Here is a 23,557-nt window from a genome sequence, read left to right as displayed (position 1 = left end):
GCAAGTTTCGACGAGGATTAGACATTTTTTAACATTCTGTAGACCGTTTAAAAGACTGTAGAACTTCGTCGGTTTACGTAGCCCTTTAATGGCTTTCATGGCTTAGAACAATGGATTGTGTCAGGACAAGTAAATATTTAATCCAGTTTTAATTTCAGATATTAACAAGTTAAAATTTACAGCAGCATTATGTTTTCGAAAGGAATTAAACAAGTGTAAGTATAGACTTTCTGGAAAGAAGACAACTGAAGATAAGGCTTCTGGGTAACTTCTATTGATTTCCAATTTCTGCAAAAGAAAACTATAATGAAATGTTATCATTTACATTAAAAAGTGGTAACTGACAAATAATTGCACAAACATATTACCAACATTGCTTCTTCTACTTCTAGTACATGGCTAGGCGAATAGAAAGAAATTGTACCAAACTTTTCACCTAACATTTGAAGCAAAACATAAAGTAAAAGTATACTTACAATGTAATGCTTTGCATAATAATGATAATGAATAAAACTTTAAATGTCGTGAGTAACACCCCTAGAGGTATGTGTACTCGTGATAATGCAAAGAAGTTAATATTTTCAAAACACAGAAGAGTACGATTTATTACATAATTGCATGGATATATGCATAACTATATACGGAAGATATATATAATATATATGCATGTGTGTATACACCGTGTCAGACAGTATGTAATATTTCTGTATGTAATATTTCTTTTCATACAAAAGTCCGTTTCCGCCATGTGTAAAGTGTATACGAGTCAGTTCCCTTAAAAAGTCCTCCAAGAAGACATCTCTTCCACAAGGCAGATAGTTCTCGAGTACTTTGCCATAGTCAAGTAAACCAAACCATAAAACTTCTTACCCAGCCTTGGGTTTCACAACCGTTGGTCGTAAACATACACGAAAGTGTTAAAAATATATTTAATCCGACAGAAAGATTCGCGTTTTCCTATTTGTACGCAAAAAAATAACTTTACATAAATTGCGAAATCTAAAATTTCATACGTTCCTCCGGTGCCTATACTTTCATTTAAGAAGATTTTGATTGAATTACAATTAATTATTTTGAAGAATTAATTATTTTAAAGATTTTGATTATTTAGGATTTTAGATACATTTAAAACAAAAAATAAAGATATATAAAGAAAGAAATACTAATATTTTATACTTCTTTCTTAAATTTTATATTCTTTAAATTCTTCTTCATTTAAGAAACAATTGCTTGTGTTTATATATATATAAATTAGTTAATCTAAATTGTTTAACTCTCGTACAAAAAAAAAAAAAAAAAAAAAAAAAAATTAGCCAAGATATTGATACTAAAAATGGGATTAATATTCAGAGGACATATGTTATAAATTGATAGTTTGCGCCGTTAAGTGGTGCTCCGAACATCTTGTCTCTGTTCTAGTTTTGATGGCAGATCGAAGATGTTAAGCCTAATAATGATGAAAGCGTTCGCCTAATAATAATGCTTGTAACTATTGTATTATATTGTAAATATATTTTGCGTGTATTAATAACGAAACGGAATGATCACTTACCTCTGGAATTAATGCTCACTGATAATAACGGGAATTAGTTATTACAACATACACAATAAACGGAACAGCAAAATGCTTACATTTGTATGTAAATAAAATATTATTTAGAAAAAGTTTTCTGGTCTTAAATATTAAGTGACGAGCATTTTGTATAGATTATTGTAAAAAACATCGATCAATATAATTTTTCAAAATGGTCAAATGAAATGGAAGGACCCGCTTCAAAAAAGTTTATTATATGCAATTACTAATTTTAGAAAGAAAGGGAAAATATCCAGATTAAAAAGAAATGTTAAGGTTTACAAATTTAACCTAAAAATTTGATAAATAAATCAATAAATCAATCAAAAAATACATAAATAAATGTATTTTTTATCTTACATGTATCACATATGGATTTGGATAATTTCTAGTTCTAAAATTCTAAGTTTAATTCTAGAATTTCACAAATGCGAAATTTCTAGGTTAATTCCCTATATCCTAGGACATTTATATAACGCTCTCAAGAAATAATTTACATAAGCCAATCATAATTTCAGAGAGTTAATTAGCCAATCAAAATGACACTGAAATCAAAACTAACCTACTCTGAATGAAGATTTCGTCCGGAAGACAACACACTTCTGATCGTTATCCTAGTTTAAAGCAACACGCTTCCTGATTCTTTTTCTTACAGCAAAGACTCAATATAAATATTTTGGAACAGGCATGATTAGTGTGTTATTGGTGGTCGCAAATGTCAATTAAAATAAAAACGATTATTAAATCTGCGTCGGCTGCTAAGTTTGCGCTTCATTTTGGATCGTTTGTGTATACTTCAACATCTATCGACGAAGATGATCTACGAAATCAACTTTTTACACACCTACTTACTATCTAAATTTAAATGATATTGCAAATTAGTTCACAGAAAAATAATCATTTTTTATTTGTTTAAATTAGCTTTATACGAATGAGAGAATATTTTTTTTATATATATATATAGAGAGAGAGATAATTATTGCATTCGTGTATACATATATCATAAATGTAATTTAATTAGAAATATGCTCTTTCAGATACAGATTTCCCACGATAAAATTCCAAATTAATAATGACCATTTTAATTTTCTGCGAGAGCGCCTGTCAACAGGCTACACTGAAACAAAAAGTTATTACAGATTCTTAAAGCATGACATAGAATTTTATTTTTTCCAATTTTTAATGTTCAACAAACATCGAAAGTTTTCTTCAAAACTGCATAAATGTGCGCGCATTTAAATTAAATCATACTCAAGTTTAAATAGTTTATGAAAAACTTTATTTTAATCATGAAGTTCGCGAAAAAAACTCACATTTACTTTCAAAAATAATTTCTAATCTTAAGGAAGGTAACATATTTTGAAATATCTCATGCAAAAATTAATTTTATTCTAAGTATGTAATAATGAAACGGAGATTTAAAATCCGAAAGGAAATTCGAGAATCATTATTTTAATTCACTTTAAATGGGCTTAAAATGCTTAGGCAACCGTAAACAGCTTGAGCCAAAAATAAATTAGTATTCACCGAATCATAATAAATGGCATAAACACTTGTGAATTCAATTTTTGCTTGCGACGTGTTATGAAGTAATGACATCTCGTTATTTCGGCATGACATGATGACCATGTTTTGGTAACTTATGTGAAATATTTTTAATGACGAGTTTGAAGAGAAAGAATGACTGTTGTTAAGTAGTTAATTTAGAAGGCAAATTTATGTGGTGTGTGCGCACTGGTTGGTGTAATGGTTAGCCATGCTAACTACAGTATCGATGAAAACAGAGAAGCGTCTTTAAGAAGGCTTGGATGTTTGTTAAGTGTTTAGTGTCTTTGCTGAGTGGGAACCCTTAAGCAGGGAAGCTGAAAGACCTCTCAGGTGGTTTGGTGGTCGTTCAAACGTAGTTGAAAACCCTCGATTCGGACTCTGTAGGGATTATCTCTCACATTAGGACGCAGATGGGAAAAGCTGTACTGTCATTTACAAAGGGATGCACACGATAAACGCAATCATGTGCTCTTTCCCACCATAAATTATGTTAATAAAGACTTATTTTCGGGCAAGTGAGATCCACAACAACATGAAGTATTGTATTTTTTAAATGCAACGTAATCCAAAATAGACGAAAAAAAGCACACTAGGAAGGGAAGCACACTAGGAAGGAAAGCACTAGGAAGGAAACTAGGAAGGAAAGCAGAAGCACTGCAAGTTTTATTACGTTCTAGAGTAACAATTAATAAATAATAGATAATGAAATTTAAAACCACAAAAAGGCCATGAATTTATTTTATGAATTTATTATTATTATTTTGTTACCATCATCATCAATATCATTATTATCATCTCTATTTTATTTTAATACAGTTTAACTAAGCGTGGACTAACATCGCAATCTGTAACCTACACTAAGAAGAAAGACAGTAAAAAATTAAGGTAAAATTGAATTACTATTTCAAAACATTACTGTAATACTGCTACTTTATCTAGATAAGTAATTTTAGTAGAATTATAATTATATTTGTTGTATTTCCCGTGCGATGCAATGCGAGACAAATTTTAAGAGAAAGTAAGAATGGAAAAGTAAGAATACAGGGCCACGTGCAATTAACATTGGGTAAATGGATATCTGGGTAATTTTTATTTAAATTGAATAAATGTAATTGACCACTGTGTTAGCTGTAACCGTAATTCCACACTCGTTTTGCTTTCCAGAATCCTCGAGAAGCAGAAAGTACTAGAAAGATCTCGCGCGGCCGATTGAAAACTATTTAAGGCCGATTCACACCTGCGCTCAGTTGCTTAGTTACTGTTGTTGCGAGTTGTTTAGTTCCGAGAGTACGAATACCTCTGAGGAAAATTCCAGAGTTCTTTTGATAAGAATAATTTTATTAAACTATTATCGGATTTGTGCATTCAAATTATTATGAACACGCACACAGCAACACTATATAATATGACAGTCTAAGATGAGATTTCATTACTTAAGACCTTAAGCATTTAAGTCAAATAGTTGAATAAATATAAAATGCTTCAATTTATTTCTGCAAGGGTCATGTAATACCGCCCATACGCAATTATAATCATACCTCGTGACAACTTTTGCCCTTAACATTTCTAAAATAATATATAAATATATTTTCAGCCGATAAAGGCAGATATTAGTAATACTTTATATCGAAAAGATAATACATACTTGTGGACGCATTTTGAAGTGAAAACGTTCGATCGCAGTTTAGAATAGCATATTAATATTAAATTTTGTGAAAAAGCTGGAAAAACACTGCACTGTAACCTGATAAGTATTAAAAGTAGCAGGTAGTGTAGTTATTGAAAAGCAATCTCATGTATTGGCATTTCCTTTGTATATCAACCGGAAACAATTTTCTTTACGCTATTCGTCTTAACTTGCAAATTTAACTTTTTTAATATATTTGCATATATTAAGAGAATAATAACTCATTTCACTGATCAATGATTGCAAATACTTATCTTTTCTAGTGACAAAAACTTTAGCAGTTAAAAAAAGCAATTGGAAATAAAGTTATTTATTGGACAATTTTTTTAGTATTTTATATAATGTGTTTGAAGCACTGTAAAGCGTTCAGGAAAAAGTTTTATTTAAATCAATTGTCTTTTACAGAACTCATCGACTAACAATAACCCAGGACAAACTTCGCTTTTGAAAAATCGTCAATAGGGAGGACTCTAAGGCCCCCTCTCTGTACCTCATAGTGGTCAAAGAGCTTTCGTCAAACGCATGCAGGGGTGTGCGGTTGTCCAACATATAAAGTCTACCCAAACATCATACCTCCACCACCAAATGATACTATTGGCCTCATGAGGCAAGCATGATATCATGTTCTAGGTTCTCTCCAAATATAGGGACACCAAGAATCAGTGTCCAAGATTAATTTCGACTAATCTGTAAAAACCACGGTGATCCACTGAAGTCTGGTCCAAGATGAATGTTGTCTGCTCTATGCTAAAAGGTCTTTGTTGCATGCTGTAGTAAGCCGGACGCAAAATAACGTGTCTAGCATACAGCCCTATTTCACGATGCCTTCCGGCAACTACTGATCGTAAAATCGTGTTGGAATGGCAATATGGAGCTCGATGGATATGAAGCTGTAGCAGACCTGTGTCACCTTGCTAAAAGTGCCAAATAACGATCCTCATTCGTTGATGTGAATTTCGGTCGAATTTTGCAGGGCTTCTCAAAATCGATCCAGTGTCCTGAAACTATTTCTACAGATTCTAGAAGACAATGAGTGTTACATTTAGCTGTGTAGCTCCCAGCGCTTGTGATTGGCCTACCTCCAATCTACTGACAATTCCCCATCTCATTTCGTCATCCATACGTTCGTAGCTATTCGTTTTACCAGATATTCTTTTCTAAATTTACCTACATTTTGCGGAAAACACATCGAATATCGTTAAGGAGTACGAGTACCCCTCGTGAGCTTATGCCCTGAACAGTAATAGTTCCGCTGAGATGAACATTGCGCACAAAAAGGGGGGTCAGTTTTATTATATCTCCTGTTCTACTGGGCCAATTCACGAAATTCAACTTACATTTTTCGTGTCTCGAAGGCGCGACTTAGGATATGTATTAGATTTATATACAGCTTTGCTCTAATATAGGTATTTTGAGAAAAATTCACACTTTTTCTGAAATAAGATGCCACGTTTTTCCATATTTCGATTCTACGACTCAAAATATGCCAAACTGCACGAGTAGTTTTTAAAAATTTAGCTCTGAAAGTTTTAGCTTCTCAATCTTAATTGAATTGGATATATATTTATTAATATCTCTTTTTTATTAAACTTACTTCATTCCTTCTTCCAGAATTCGAAATTTAGGTTTAATCCAAATATAATTCGCACATTTTTATGATTTATTTTTAAACTATTTTTTTTTTAATTTTTCGAAAAATTTTTGTATCATAAAAGTTTAAATAAATTTCTATAAAAGTTTTAGCATCATCTTAAAGTAGATGCATTTCTAGGCACACCTCCAAAACATCAGAGTGTTTTATTCAAAATTTTCTACTTTATACATGAAATTACATAATGGCGCGTTTTGAAATTTGGCATCCTTTTTCTAGCGATAATAACGTCAAATGTGGTTTACGCACTTCTTAAAATTATTTGAAAGTACAAAAGATGACCTTTCTCCCCGCTCGTCTGCAATGCAAAATAGGAGACGAAAATTAGGCTGCTATAAATTAAGAAGATCGTCAAGTAAATTTTTCTTGGCGCAAGCTGGAAAAAATACGCCAAGATAAATTTTAGAATTTCTCCGTAAATTTCAAACCAAATTTTACAAGCTTTAATATTTAGGCATAATTTGAGTTATAGAATCGAAATATGGATAAAAATTGGCATGTCATTTTAGAAAAAGTCCGATTTTGTGTCAAAACACCTATGTTATAATAATGATGTATGTAAATCTACCCTAAATCGCGCTTTCGAGATATGAAAAGCGCAATTTGAATTTCGTCAATCGGCTTAGTAGAATGGAAGATGTACAAATGTTTCCCTCTTCTTTTTTTCCCGTATTCCACTCTGAATATTCACATAATCCTTCGGCAGTATAATTAGTACCTTTAATTTTAAACCTTTCATGAAAGCAAACATCATTTGAAAGTTCTCTTAACTTTGCACTTTGGTGTGAGTATATATATATATATACACTCCAGTGCAAAATATATGAATAGATAGATATAGAAGGAGAATTGCTTATATAGACTTTTCCTGGTCTTTGGAAGGCCCACCAGCGGCCGAGCGGTTAAGTCGCTGAACACTGGTAGTTCGGTCCGAGGTTCGAATCCCGCGAACGGGCTGGCTGCATGGGCGTTTTCTTGGTTTTCCCCATGTGTAACGTGTATACGAGCCAGTTTCCCTTAGAAAGTTCTCCACGAAGGCATTCCTCCCCTTAGGCAGATAGCCCTAGTGTGCTTTTCCATAATTAAATAAACCAAACCAAACCTGGTCTTTGAAATATAGGATACTTTATAAGGTATTTCACCCGTCTTCTTAGCATGCATTCGTAGTGTAATGGCCAGCACATTCAGGGCGTATTCGAAAGGTCCGTAATTCGGGTACCGGCGAGGCCACTGCTCGTTTTTAGCCTTTCCTGTGAAACAACCTAATGTCTCTACAACTTTTACAGTAATTATAGGACCTCATGAAAATTTCTACAGCTTTGAAAATCTGTTTTCCAGAAACTTTATAAAAATGGCCATTTTGGTAAGAAGTAGCCGAATTTTGCTATGTTAACGACGGAAATTTTTCAAAGCCTACCTGCAACGTTTTCGCCTGTACTTGCGTTTCTAGGTGAGCTAGGTGCACAATTTAAATGGTGATGTATTTACAATGAGAACGTCTATAACATAACAGGATGTGTAAACACTTAGAAATAAAATACCTGCACGCCAAAAAATTTATGCAAAACTGCATCCTAAATTTATTATGTAAAATGTAGCAAATGAACAAATAAATGAATAAAAGGAATGCATCATAATAAAATCAAGAAAATATATTAAAAAGACCCAATTATTTACATGCAAATTACGTCAAAATTATCTGCTGATTCACATGATCTGCTTAGATAGCTTTTAATCTATTTTCCTCACTGCGTGAAGAATTCACATTTGAAATTACCTGTTCTATGACAAACGTTGTGTACCAATAATTTGTGACTTTGCTTACGGTTGGTCAAACCTCTCTAAGCATTCTTTAAGCAACTTAGAAACCATTTTATGGTTTGTAAAAAATCGAGCTCCGCTGACAATCACTTCTTAATATTTAACATATTTCTACTACAGAGAATTATATGAACTTACTGTTTATAACATGGATAAAATGAAATCATTTTATACTTTAAAATGAAGTATTCGATATTTAACTTCCTTCCCTTTTATTTACTGTTTACGAATTATTTTAAAGGCAATTTAAATTTCTCCGTTGAATGTGTGTGTCAGAATTTTTTTTTTTTTTTAATCAATAGCATCACCTCTGAATTCAAGGTTAACTCAGTTTTGAATGAGATTGATGAGAATTTTATATACTTCTAAAATCTCTAACGTTTGATAGATTGATCAAAAAGTTTGAAGTTCTTCATATAACAAGTTTCAGAAAAATTTTGCATAATGCATATTTTGTTTGAATTAAAATTTAATTTTTCAAGCAAATGTTAAAAAAATATATTTCTAAAACATTACATTTATATCCTATTTAGCATAATTCCGATTGATTTAATAGGATATTAATTATACCGATAAGAGTTGATTAAAATATGAGGTTTTAATTAATTAAAAGTGAACAGTAATGTAATACCAAGTGTGAAAACAGAGTAATAAAATGTACAATTACAAGATTTCTAATTATTGGGAATTGTTTCTTTTACCAGAAGTTTTAAAATTACTAATAGTAAAATTTAAACCTAATCATTCTAATGGTTTTAGCATATTCTTTGCTTGTGCTACGCAGATATGAGTAAACGCCACTAACCTAGAATTTTATGCTAGTATGTAACGCTCTACTCACTACTTTTGTATGTTACTCCAGTGGACAAATATGTATTTAGTTTAAGTATATATATTTAATTAAGTATATAACATTTATGCTTCTCTAGCATCATCCACACATTATATTTCATACCCACAAATTTTAAGAGTCAGCATTCACGTATACGTTGGCAAACACAAACATCTAAGCATTATTCTGATTCTAAGCGAGGCTTAGAAGTACGTGCCTTCACTAATCACTGTAGCGATGAGTAGGTTACAACTTTTGTATAGGAAACTGGATGTCATTCACGTTGCATTTGGGAAAATAATAACTCCAATTGAAACATAATAACAAATCGTTTCAAGTACCAGGCACTGACATCAAAATTAAATAGTAGAATACTTTATATAAGCCCAGTGGTTCTCAAACTTCATTACTCGGTTCTTTTAAGTCTCAAAATTTTATACAAGATTTTAACTTTTATTTTATTCTTCTTTTGAAGCGGTTACATGGAAACAATAACTAAATCTAAAATATTAGTTTTGTACAAATTTATATACAAATTTAGATTATTCAATAAATGCGTACTATTTATATTTTTACTAATATGCAAATTATTGTTATATAATAATAGGCGGAATTAAGGAAACGTTTCGATTGACTTCTTTTATCTCATAATATTCCTAAAATCATCTCCCCCTCTCAACGCTTTTCGGGTAATTTGGGAGATTGCAATTGTGGCTTAGCTATTCTTTCCACGAGCGTTTCGTAGCAATTTGAATAATCGATATATTATACAGAATAATCTTTACCTGAGGCGATGAAATTTGCGCTTTGTACGGGAACACCACATCAGTTGCGAACTTAGACTTGTTGCACTGGTGTTTCAGAGTAAAACCATTTACGTATAAGTCTTGAAGTTCGATGAACGTTTAAATATATAGTGCACTTGTGTTACTTATATAAAAATCGGATGCAATATTTTCGCAAAATATAATAAATTGGAATATATAAAATAGAGGAAAATGGAATACAAAATTTATTATTTATGTAAAGTAAATGTGAAGGAAAATGACAAATATATTAGCTTCATACGACTTTCTCTAACTTAATTTTCTAATTATTTAGCTCAATTAATTTGATAATTAATGTATTAAATAATTATCTTAAACTCTCTCATTTTTGACTAAAAAGATAAAGAAAATAACTTTGATTGTACTAATTAAAATTATTTTTCATAACGAATTTCGAATGTAATTTTTCACAATGATTATAACTTAAAAACATAGAATAAATACATCAGTATATGAATCAGAGACTATTAGGCAGAGTGACACAATGTTTATATGCATATTTATTATTTTGTATTTTTCTTCCATTTTCAATTCAGCGAGCAATTTTTACGACAGATGTTTAATGATGACATGAATTGAATGCAAAAATAATAAAAATACATTTCTAATAAATTTTTCATTCGAATCGTTTTCTGAGTAGCCAAGGCGTTTCTAAGGAAAGGAAATTTTAAGTTTCTTTTAACACCTCAGATATCTTACAGTTTTGGAAATGTTTCTTACCCATTTTCTTTCTTTCCTTTTCTTCCCAGATACATTAAAGAAGGCGGTGTGCTAAGCTTATTTCGAGCACTTCACAGGAGTTGAATAAGAAAAATGAACATAAAAAACCATATTTTTCTTGTTAGCGAAGCAGAAAAAGTTTATGGAAGTCGTCCGCTACGTATGTTTGAGTTATTAAGTCTTCAGACGCCTTTATACATATTTATGAACTATTCACAACGAACTTCGTAAGTACTATCAAAATTCTTTTTCACTCTCAATGCATCTTTAGGCGCAGAAGTTTCCAGTTTTTCTTTCGTTGATATCCAATTTATGCGGGCCTTGATCAAGAAAGTAAAGTGTCTAAGATGACAAGAATAATTCTCTCCAAACGTTCGAATGTTTCCTGTTATTTTTTATGAAGATGGCTCTATTATCATATACACTCATTCCAAAAGCACGTTTTATAACGAACTGCAGTCTTCATCACCATCTTTAACAGAAAGGAATAAGAATGCTGAGAATTTTACAATTTGCGTCTGAAAAAAAAATGATATTTATTTTTACAATGTTTTCCCCTTTTCTTTTTCCAGTTTCTTACATACAACCAGATCGGGAGGAAAAGATGCAACAGCTTAGTTCAAAATTAATTTTTCATAAATTGGAATTCGTCTTCGTATTTTGAAAGTAGAATTCCATTATGAAACTGAAGATACTGGAAAGAGTGCCAAATGGTTAGCTTTATCATTTAGTTTCGTGCACAAGTTCAACGAATAAAAGAATAAAAACGAAGATCTGGGAAAGACTGAAAGCTACTTACGAAAGTACCTTACACTTGCTCTTCCTGGAAATAAACTGAGAGTAAAAATAAAGCTATAAAAGGTGTTTGGTGTATTTAATTATGGCAAAGCATACTAGGGCTATCTCCTTACGAGGAGAGATGATTTCGTGGAGGACGTTCTAAGGGAAACTGGCTCGTATACACGTTACACATAGGGAAAACCACGAAAACGCCCATACAGCCAGCGCGTTCGCGGGATTCGAACCTCGGACCGAGCTACCAGTGTTCAGCGACTTTACAGGCCCACCAGCTCGGCCGCTGGTGGGTCTAAGCTATAAAAGGATTTGAGTTTTTGTTGAGTAACTGAATACGTGTAATACTTGTGAATAAGGCTCAAGATTTTGATTTCCATGCTTTTTCTTTAATTTTGCACTTTCTTAATTTAATTTTAATATTTATTATAAAACCTGAAAATAAAAAACGTAGCCACCCGTTGTAGTTTGGAAAATAACCGCAATATTTTATATTGCAAAAGAAATTAAATTTATCATTATACACAGAAAAGATTAATGCAGCTTGGATCAATCAAATGCTGCTCCTTTATTTAAGTTGTTAACTTAAAGAAAACACATTTGCGTGGAGAGAAAGAATACTTAATTATAATTTTAAATGGATTTTATTTTTCATGGTGATAATAGCTGTTATATATAAATATTTGTATTTAAATTATCTTATAGGTGTTCATCTTTGCGTTGCCTCCTCTGATGAGACAGGGCACGGTAGATAATTTTCATCAATCATTTTTAAGATCAAGCTCATAAACCTGTTAATTTTGAATCATTGCAATTTCTACCGTATTCTCTGTAACAAAACCACTTCAACAACATTACACTCAGATCGAATGAAATTTAAGTCAGTGACCTTTCATGCTTTTTTAGCTAACTCTACATTAAAGTTGGCTTCATTTGTTGAATATTAAAGGGCGCAAAGATAATTTCCTCGGAAAATATTATATTATATAGATTTCTAATTTAAATAGATTAATGCAGTTAAATTTGATTTAGATTCTATATTTTATACCGTGAGTAACGTTTTCAAATTACTACTTATTTGAATGATTACATCAAGTGAAATTATTATTATAAAGAAATTTATTACCAATTACTTCAGAAAAATTCAAAACCGCAATGGGAAAGGGAAATTTTAAATACTCAAAATATATTTTTCCTAATGATACTCTGAAGTGACTTTAGAAACTACAACCTCTAATCCATCAGTATCTAGAAACCTTAATAAATTATGTGAATGTAACTATAATTTGTGTTTTTAATGCTAAAGTGAATAAGCGTTATTTTAATTTTGTATATGTTCATGTCCATTATTCTTCTTGAAAATCACTTAATATAACAACGATTATTACTCTAGCATTAAAGAAAGTTTTAAATGAAGTGCTATGTTTAATGAAAGTTTCAAGCTTAAATATTAAAATCCAAGACTAATAATATTAGTATGCAAGTGTTTTCAAGCTAATAGCATTATTTATCTGATGAAGCAAAGACGGAGGAAATAAACCAGATTTCTAAAAGCAATTTGTGCCAAGAAAATTAGTCATTTAAGGTGTATAAGGATACTTTAGAAAGACCCCTAACATTTAAATGACTGCACACAATTTTAACAAAACCACTAGGGACAAACAAACTAAAAACCTTAAAGCAAAACCTTAGATTAAAGGTATAACTTCATATTTTACATTTTGTGCATCTCGAAGTAAATTATTTTGTTTTATTAAGGACTAAGCATTGAGGAAGGTTTTTGTTATTCTGTTATTTTATACCTCCAACTGTTAAATCAAATAAAATTATCATTATATAGAAGTTATTACCAATTACTTTAGAGAAACTTAAAACGCAACTGAAAAGAACAATTATAAATGCACAACTATATATGTTTTCCTTAACAATAAATACAAAACTGTGCGTAAGTGTTAAATATGATACTATGGAAAGATAAATCAAAAACTAAAGATACTTCACATATAAAAAGATACTTCAGAAACTACAATCCCTAAGCCATTACTATCTAGGGAAGATGATATATATGACCAAGGTACAACATGGTGTGCTCAAAATCTAAGACAATTTACTGTTTTTCCTGATATCTTTAATGAAAATTGCTTCTGAGATTTTCAAAATGAATTTGTGATAATTTGCAATTTGTGTGGCATGCATGACTTTCTATCGATGAAATAAGCGTATCTGTATTTGTAAAATTCCATTTTTCTTTATTTACGGATCTTCACATTAAACTTAAACTAAAACATTACATAAATGTATGTAAAATTATAAGATTTTAATATAAAAAGCTATATTAATGTCGGCTATTAAAAATCATTCAGATTATTAATTCAAAGGGCCAATTTGCCCAGAAGGACTATTAATAAGGCTTTGGCATTTTGCGTTGCTACACTACAAACGTTGTTTCACTTTCAAATTGTTGCCACCAAATATTATCGCCCTGTATTATAAGGAAATTAAATAATGAAGAATCTGCATAAATGTATGTATGTTTCTCTCATTGTGATAAAACAACGGTAACTTGAGCCATCAAATTTTGAATAACGTAATCCTCTTGCGAATATGGGCATCTGGAAGCCCAAATTTTGAAATTTGGAATTTGTTTTATTATCGACTAGCCGCTACGCTGCCAGCCTTCATCTAGCTTCTAAATGTACCGGGAAAATACCTAAAGAGAACATCAAACATTAAATCTAGAAACTGCACAGAATTTTACTCTGCAGAACAACTTTAACAAAAAAAAAAAAAAAAAAAGACACAAATTTCAATAAAAATGAACCTCATATAAAACATTACAATGAAATAACCGATATCCCTTAATATTAATTATCCTAATAAATAAATTTACCAACTTCCCGTTGCCTTCTCTCGAAAAACCTCCAATATCCAAGAGAAACATTAAATTTAAAAACTGTACAGAATTATCGCCCTCATTTTCCTAAGTATCAAAAGTGCTCATTATCAATAGTCAACAGTCCAGTATACAAAGCATTGAATGAAAAACTGTTGCGAAACCCTATTTCTAAAAGAATGAAACTATTCTAAATTATGCGATTGCATCAAAAAGGATAAAATAAAAAACAATCTGATTAGAATTTTGAAAAAATCGCTTCGAGGCACTGGCTCTTGTCTAGATGCACCTATGTACGAATTTCTGAGAATTAAAACTGAGAATTAAACATTAAAAGCATTAATAAATTTCCATGCAAAAGTTACGAAATTATCCATGCGTTTCAAATAGAGGGTTATATTTCTTTTCATTAACAGTTTCACCAATAGAATTAATTTTCGAATTGTGTAGCATCTCGAGTCCATGAACCTTAACATTTAATTAAAAGAAATTACCTTAACTCGATTCACGAGAAGTAAAGAATGGATTAGCTTCGACAGAATCCTCAAGATTTTAAAAATGGAATGCTTATATCAGCGATTAATGTTGGAAGCATTAACCTTACAGTAACCATCGATTAATATATTGATTATCAGCAAACATAAGTTTCCTAGCTACGGTGAACCCCACAGTAATTGTTCACTTTCTCAAGGACATAAAAGCTTTTTGAGGCATGATGTCACAGCAGAAAAGATTCAATTTTTATATCCTAGCCCAAGATCACGAGAGACTGTTCCCTATAATGATATTACAAAAATATGAATGAAAATACGGCTGGCGTTTCTGAAAGTCTGGTTCATGATTAAACCTGGAGTAGCAGAAATTTAACAAAAGTAAAGAATTTTCTGTGAGTGCAACAATCGAAAATTGATACAAATTAAATTTGGCAACTCTAGACGTCGGCGAGTTTACTATAATATACTAACGATGCTCCAATTCGACCACTGCGACTGGCGCTCGTGCTCAAATTAAAATCAAACATTTCAGTTATCCCTTTATACACTGCTGTTTTTTCGTTTTTATTTTGAAACTACTTATATCCATATTCTGTTAACATGCTTTACCTCACAATAGTTTCAGTTATTAGATAATAATAAAATTTAGCTATTCGCATAAGGATACTTTCTATAATAATATAAAATAATTACTTCCTATAATGGGGAATAAGAAACTAGTATCACCCATTTGGAAATATGTTTATTTGTTTCCCTTAAATGGGAAAATGAAGAAGCGAAATTACTTAAACCAGAAATTTTATAGAATTGATTGAATGAATTCATTTTCCCTGATAATATTTATAATTTTTTCACCCTAAAAATAAATTTCGTCATGAGATTCTAATGTTCACACTTCCTTATAATTACGCGTTAATGAACTATGATCCTTTTTTCTACTCTATCATACAGTACAACTAATGCATTTTTAATTAAATGTAAATCCAGAAACAATAATTCCCGCTTTATTTATAAAAACATATTTCGGTCGAATTTTTTAGGTGTGTATTTAATTATGGCAAAGCACACTAGGGCTATCTGCCTAAGGGGAGGGATGCCTTTCGTGGAGGACTTTCTAAGGGAAACTGACTCGTATACACGTTACACATGGGGAAAACCACGAAAACGCCCATGCAGCCAGCCCGTTCGCGGGATTCGAACCTCGGACCGAACTACCAGTGTTCAGCGTCTTTACCGCTCGGCCGCTGGTGGGCCTGAATTTTTTTTTTTTTTTTTTTTTTTTTAGGAGAATGCTGATTAGGACCTCGTCTACACGCCCATAAACTGAATATCTAGATGATACGTCTGTCTGACATAATTAGAGATTCCAGTTTGCTGTATGTGAACTCAGTTTTTTATTCTTATTGATTTTGTTTCATTTGGTTGGAGAAAGAAGGGGGAAGTAATTATTGATTTCATTGTATAGTAACCTCTGATTATTCTGTTTTGTTGTCGGTAGAATGTAATCCTACCATCTGAAGTTATTAGTCTTTTTTTTTTTTTTTGGATAAATGAAATAAACTCAACATTACTTCCCTTTGAATATTATCTCTTCTACTTTTTTGCTTTTCCTTTTTGCGTTAGTAAGCTGATGTAATTTAATTGAAATATTATACATATCCGATGTCTAAGCTTTTAATTTTTATTTCCTTGTAAGAATCAAATAAAGTATTGTAATCACGAAAAATTTTGGGTACCGTATTTCAACGAAAATATATATTTAAACCGCTCTCGAATCCATCTGAACGATATTTTTGGCATATATTTATTACGAACGATATTTTTGGCATGGCATGGTCCGTACTTATTTGGAAATAAGTACGGGCAAAATAGAACACTACATTTTGCAAAACAGATTGTAAAATGGATTTAATACGGAATTAAGAAAAGATTTTTCTTCGTGAAGAAGATTACGTACGCAACGTATGTAGGTATATCGCATAAATAAAAAACGATTAGCCGTAGAAGTTTGAAATTTTGTATATGAAACAACTATAAAATCTAGTTTTGCAATTCACCTTTTCAAACGTGTATATGTAATGATAGCACATATTTTAAGCGCACCATATTGGAAGCACTGAAATGTATATGCGTAGAAGAACTAATGGCGTAGAACGCTGGCTTAGAGCGACCATCCATTTTGATGAAGAATAAACAGTCGAGACGTATATTCCGTATTTATTTAAATACACAATGGTGGCCAAAATTCACTTGGCACTCTACTCGTACCTATTAAGCAACATTTACAATTTTGATACTATAGCTATAAAAGCCTGATTGCAGCAGCGTCTGAAAGCGTAAGCGAAAAGAGTGTCGCAGTAGTAATGCAAATGAAGCAGGGAAGGAGGCATAAGTTTCAGTTTTAAGTTTTGGTTTACAAAACTTATTTGGTGATTGTCGAGAGGCATCTGATTTAAACGTTACGTAAGATTGCATGATTAATTTGAATGACGCAGATTAGACTTATGGCGCTATTTTTAGGACAAAGAAATGAAGTTCCCAAATAAAATAAAAGAGGTTAAAGTGAATTAAATTTAGAAGTTCGCTTTCATATTTTTTATCTTATATATATTCCTACTCTGTTACCCGGTTCGGTGAACTCAGTTCTTTATTCTTATATGATGGTATTTTTTTATTTAAAAGTGATTGAAATATGTTTTTCTTATGTTCCTGTTATGGTTTTCATGATTTTAGTAATCTGCATGCAATAGTTGTACAGTTGTCAACAATGTAAAAGTGACGCTAGGATTAGTGAGGAAGTCATTTGTTTACATTTGAAACTCTTAGCAGCATAGTGGATGGTGCTTCAACTTCAGTTTCTTTTTAACCACTTGCACCAAAGGTTAAATTTCAAGTTTGTGCACCGAAAATATTGCCTTTGAACCCGCTGGCCAAATTGCTAGTTTTGGCCTAGAAATTCTATTAATTGTAAAAATTGTTTTTTGACTGTACTTGGGGTTTTATTTTTCCGAATTTTACAATTTTTAATGAAAATATTTTGATATTGTAGATACATTAGGTATTTGTTTTAAGCAGGTAAGATGAAAAATATGCAACGGCTTCGCCGAGAATCGAAGCACGGTCCTCTCAATTCGCTGAGCGTGCAGACCACCACACCACGAAAGCATGCCAAGAAGGCGGGAGAAATACCTTATAAGTTTTTACTTATTTTTGCCTTGCCGGGAAGTAGCAACTGAATTGATATTGAATGAGAAAAATATCTCTAATGAAGTTCTAGAAAGTAAGATTAAATGAAGTGTAGCAAACGTGTGTATAATTTAAGAGGCCGTACAAGGAAGTCATTTGGTGTCCAAATCAGGTATTTTTATGACAGAACTGGGTGGTGTTCAAATAATAAAACTTATTGTTTCTTTTATTATTTCTTATAAATAATTGCACTTCAACAAAGCTGATTTTTTATTTATGTATATATTTACACACATATCAATAAATACAAAAAGAATAATTAAAAGAAATAAGTTAAAAATGTCTATTAATTACCCGACGCTCTGAAAGGCTGTAACCATTGTAATAGTAATAATTAGAAATAACATATTTTTAAAATCTTTAATTTTATATAGCATCGTTTGTGAGAAAAATCTATTGAAGAAAAGTTTAAAAAAATGGATATCTTACAACATTTCTTCAAGGATTTGGCTATCCTGTACTATTTCAAGGATTTGGCTATACTGTATCTAACGGCACCAACCGTTTGTAAAGTATTTACCACATACGTAGCACCTTGTTTTTTTATTACACTTAATAACAAGGTTTATAAAAGCGATTGCTATATGGGCTTCCAAGATAATTTTTCAGTTCTTTACATAAGATAAGGCAAACAAGAATACTGATTACCAAAAATTTTACATCAATTTAGTAAAATATGAGGTTTTAAATCATATTAATTACACTGCCAAAAAACTAAGTACCAAAGAAATAGAAAACATAATTAGGGTTTAAACATAAATTTAAACTTTAAATGAGGGAAATAAATTTCCTTTTATCTTGACAATTTCAGAATTTAGAGAAGCAAATTAGTTTTAAATCTTTCATTTAAACTTTTTACATTAATTTGGCAAATACATATAAAATAATCAATTTTAATTTTAAGAAATTAATTAATGGAGAAAATAGTGTTTTCGTTTTTTTTTCCCCTTCAGCAGACATATTTGTTGTAAAATAAGAAAGCAGAAATTTATTTCCTTTTTGATTTGTAGAGCTAGATTTCCAAGATTTAGAACTGTAATGATTGAAATACATTAAAGGAAAACAAATTTGTAAAATCTGATGTGGACATCAAATGGCTTCTTTGTACGGCCTATTAAATTATACACTTTTTTTCCCTGCATTTCATTTAAAATTTCCTCGAATTTCATTAAAGATATATTTTTATTCAATCAATTCAGTTTTCATTTCGCGGCAAGGGAAAAATACATAAAAATTAGACATTACAGAAATTAAATAAATACGTTAAATTAATTAATATATTAGCGTTTCTATGTTAAAATAAGAAATTCACCTTACAGGCACAAAGACAAAATGTTCGGTGCTCAAAAATAGAAAGTTAACATCTCTTCCCACTCGGCAAAAAAAAAAAAAAAAAAAAAAAAAAAAAAAAAAAAAAATTAAGTTGGTGTTCCAACTAACTTAATTCATTATTCTACTTCAGTTTCAGATGTAAACAAATAGCCACCATGTTAGGTCTAGTGTTACTTACAATTGTGAAGTGTTGATAATTCTGTAACTATTGCATACAGATTAAAGATATAAAACCCTTAGTCGGAACATAAAAACACAATTCAATCACTTTTAAAACATAAAATGCACAATTTTCTAACATATCAAAATAAAAAAGAGTTCACCGACCCTGTGACAGGGTGGTTGTATATGAATGTGTGACTGTGTGTATATATATATATATGTAGTATATGTAAAATATAAAATTTAACTTTAAAATAATAAGTTAATAGCTCTTTAACTTCCGCTTCATTCTAAAAATAACAGCAATACATTTTTCTCCATGCAGTTCTGATGCGCACTTACCGATGAAATCTGAATCCCAAATCCTGTACATTAAACTGTATTGTGATCTGAAATGGAATTTGTATAAAAGGTCAGTTACGTCAACTGCTTCTCTTCCGTCTTTTCTCTTGCTTCGTGTTGCTGCTTTACATTGGTCATTTACTTTTATAAATTTAGTCCATTCTTTAAAAAATGTGAACTGTAGAAAATTGGGAGGTGCATAGCGCACTCACAGTGATAATGTGCATTATAAAAAAATACAATTTTATGTGGAATTTACCGTTATATGTTTTCTTCGTGTGTCATCTTGCTAACTACGGAGCAAAGACTTCAAGTTATGATGCAGTTCTCTCCAACACCAATCCTTGCGACTTTCCTCTACCAAGTCATCTTATTTCAACAATAAAGCAGTCTTATCATAATAGTGGAGCAGATTTATTACATATATATATTTACATATTCGTTATATACCCTTCTCATAAATTTACTTTTAATTATTTTTTTTTACTTACTGTAGACAATACTAATAAAATATTTTACTACAATAGTTTTAAACTTCCCTTTTTAACAATTTTCCTTATTTCTTTTCTTTTCCTAGGAGATAACTTGCCTTTTCTTATGTATTACACTTTTGCAAAGTGTTTCAGGAAAATGATAGAACGCTTTCAAAAATTTAAGCGGCTTTTGTTAGGTTTTAATTTCTATACTAAATTTTACTTTATATAGATAGATATACGTATATGTATATGTATATACATAGTTAGATAGATAAAAGTGCACAACTACATGTTATATAGAAGTTCCATATACAAAATGTCAGCTTTCTACGGTAATCATCTTCATGCGAGATAGATGCATATATACGTACGTAAAGATGTCACGAAAAATCCCTTCTGAATCCATTTTAAATCAATTTTCCTAACCATTTTGTGGAAAGCAGTCCTTTATTCTGTCTTTATGTACTGATGTTACGAAAATAAAATCATTCAAATGGATCCAAGAGCGGTCAAAATGAATATTTTCTTTGAAATATGATATTTGACATGGTACCTGCAATTTTTCGCGATGACCATACTTCCTTTTCATCGTACAAGGAAGTGAAAAGAAAAAAAATCTGTCATTACAAGGGCGTTTTAAATTTAACCATGCAAGAAAATTACATCAAATCTAATAGGATTGTTTTGAACCATTTAATAATAACATGATGGTTAAAAAGCCTCTTCTGTTTTGATTAACATTCAGATAAACCGAAACAAATCTTCATAAATACAACAGAGCTTAAAAAGTCCTTTAAATTGCTTTATGTAAGGATACTGAGTTCAGCTCTTTAACAGATTTCTCATGAAAACCAAATTAAGATTACCCACGAAATATTAAGAATTACATTAATTTGTATAGAATGTAAAGTTTAGTATTTTTTGGCGGGAGTATCATAATATGTAACCAAAATTTAAACAAACTGGCTATTCCAGCTAAGTACGTTAAAGCAAGCTCTTCGCTAAATAGCACACGATAAAACTTTTAGTTTCTATTTATTATGAATTTCTAGTAACGGTTGAACTTGAGACGCGTGTAACTTGAGACCCTTTATTTGCAACTAAATAAGAACACAAGGCACAATTTTTGCTTACAACTCAGCCAGCCACTAGTGGCGAGATAACGTAAAGTAACAGCATGTCAGATGTAAAATTTAAGTTGAATAAACTAGTAGCCGAAAACTAGATCAATTAACGCGAAGTCTGCTCAAAGCTTAACCAGGTTTGATATTCAGCCATTCGCAATTATAATGCAAGGCCGAAGGCTACAAATTTTATCTTGCCTAGCAACCTAGTAACGTGGCTTCGAGAGGCAGAACACGCTTTGTCTTACAGTCTATAAACCTCGCCTTAAATAAGCACTAGCATTCTGGGAGGAAAATAGATGTTATTGTATTTTAGCTTCAATATATCCAATAAATTTTATTTCTGACATTATAAAAAATATCAAATTTTAACTTGTTTTTAATCTAAATCTAAACTTTTCGCTAAATAATTGCTTTTTCTTATATTCTTACACTTTCATTTTAAATTACATATTTCGTCAGAAACATTTTAGCATATGATTAATTTATTTCAAATTAATTTACTAATGAATTTAGGCTTATTGATTTGCACTTCTTCGAAGGTTTAGCTTTGCATTCTTCTGTTTTAGTTGCATTTAATTACAATTTGATTTGCATTGTTTTCATTTCTACTGATGTTTTGAAAATTGCTATGATTGTTCTATCGCGAATCTCGGAGCGTTTTGCGAACATATGTTAACGGAGATAGAGGCTATACCGCATCCTAAACTTTTATGATTATAAATGATTAATATTTTCAATAGGTACTTCTTGAAGAAACTCTTACGTATTTCTATTACGTATTACGTATGACGCAATAACTATGTATGTCAGAAACAAGATTTGAATGAAATTAGAACAATCAATACTTAAAGTATAACTTCAAAATAAAATCAATGCCACCTTATTTTTTATCGCTTGAAATCGCCATTAATATGTAGAAAAGAAACATACTGCAGTAAATAAATCGAAGGAAGGACCTTAAATAATGGTATATGGAAAATTATGTATTGCGTTAACTTAACATTATTAACGTGCAGTAATTTATGTCTTACAATTTGTATGGCATTTTTTTTCAGATTTAACACATAATAATGATGTTACTACGCCTTGAATTTAAAATGTTTAGTCTGTAAATTGTTCCAGATTAAAAGAATGTTTACATTTGATAGATTATCTCCAGACTGTAGGGCAGATCTTAAGGAAATGGTTTGCTATAATATCAAAATCTAATATACAACAGTCATGATACAGGAGACCACTCTGTGAGCAGCTGTGCCGCCAAGACTTTCAGCTTTATTGCTTACTAAGTGGAACCATGTTTATTTAAATTTTATAACCTATAAAATTTGGATGTATGCATTAAATCATTGCACATAAATATATATATTAAATAGAGTTATGAGAAAAATTTTGATATATATACAAAAAAAATTAATTCTAATTTTAAAGTTCTGTAACAGCTGCTGACATGAAGCATCTTAAAATATCTTTGAAGCTCAGATTTACTTTATGTTCCTTTTAAATGATCACAATTTTCGATGAGATATTTGATTAAGTTACGCAGTTTATTATGAAGAAAATTACTTTTAAGTTGTGTCAACCCGATTTGTGTGTTGATAGCTGTGAAGAGGCGAAAGTGGAGGTTTATTGCACATTCGAACATATAATGATCTATTGTTCCTATTGAGCCACAAATTCATTTTTGAGTATGATAGAAACCAAAACGATGAAGATGTGAAATAAAAGTTCCATGCGAGGTAAGGAAATAGGTTATTGCATTATTTAAAGTTCTTAAATTCCTTGATGGTATTGGTAAGAATAATATATGTTCGTCTGCATGCATTGCCTCTTGACCAATTTGCATTCCACTGTGTTATTAAATCTTTTTCCTGTTTTGATTTTAATAATGAATTATGATTTGCGAATGGGAAAAATGGTTTCCGTCCTAAGATGAAACCAATCGGATTTAATACCTGATCAGCGGAGGTAAAATCTACTTGTACAACCAGCAGCCACCATAACTAGGTGGGCAAGCAGATCAGCGACGCTTATTTT

The 23,557-nt window shown here is 31.0% G+C and overlaps 1 protein-coding gene across 6 annotated transcripts in view; it reads right to left on the bottom strand.

Annotated features, from left to right (window-relative positions):
* LOC118184750 (somatostatin receptor type 2-like) overlaps positions 1-23,557 on the bottom strand; it is a 512,152-nt gene that overhangs the window by 20,949 nt on the left and 467,646 nt on the right. The gene's annotated exons all lie outside the window — the stretch shown is intronic.

The sequence above is a fragment of the Stegodyphus dumicola genome, chromosome 2, assembly GCF_044657685.1.
Source record: "Stegodyphus dumicola isolate Sdum_Otavi_A_Nest chromosome 2, ASM4465768v1".
Classification (NCBI taxonomy): domain Eukaryota; kingdom Metazoa; phylum Arthropoda; class Arachnida; order Araneae; family Eresidae; genus Stegodyphus; species Stegodyphus dumicola.
The sequence above is the reverse complement of the archived record's forward strand: the minus strand, read 5'-3'. Positions and strand labels throughout refer to the sequence as shown.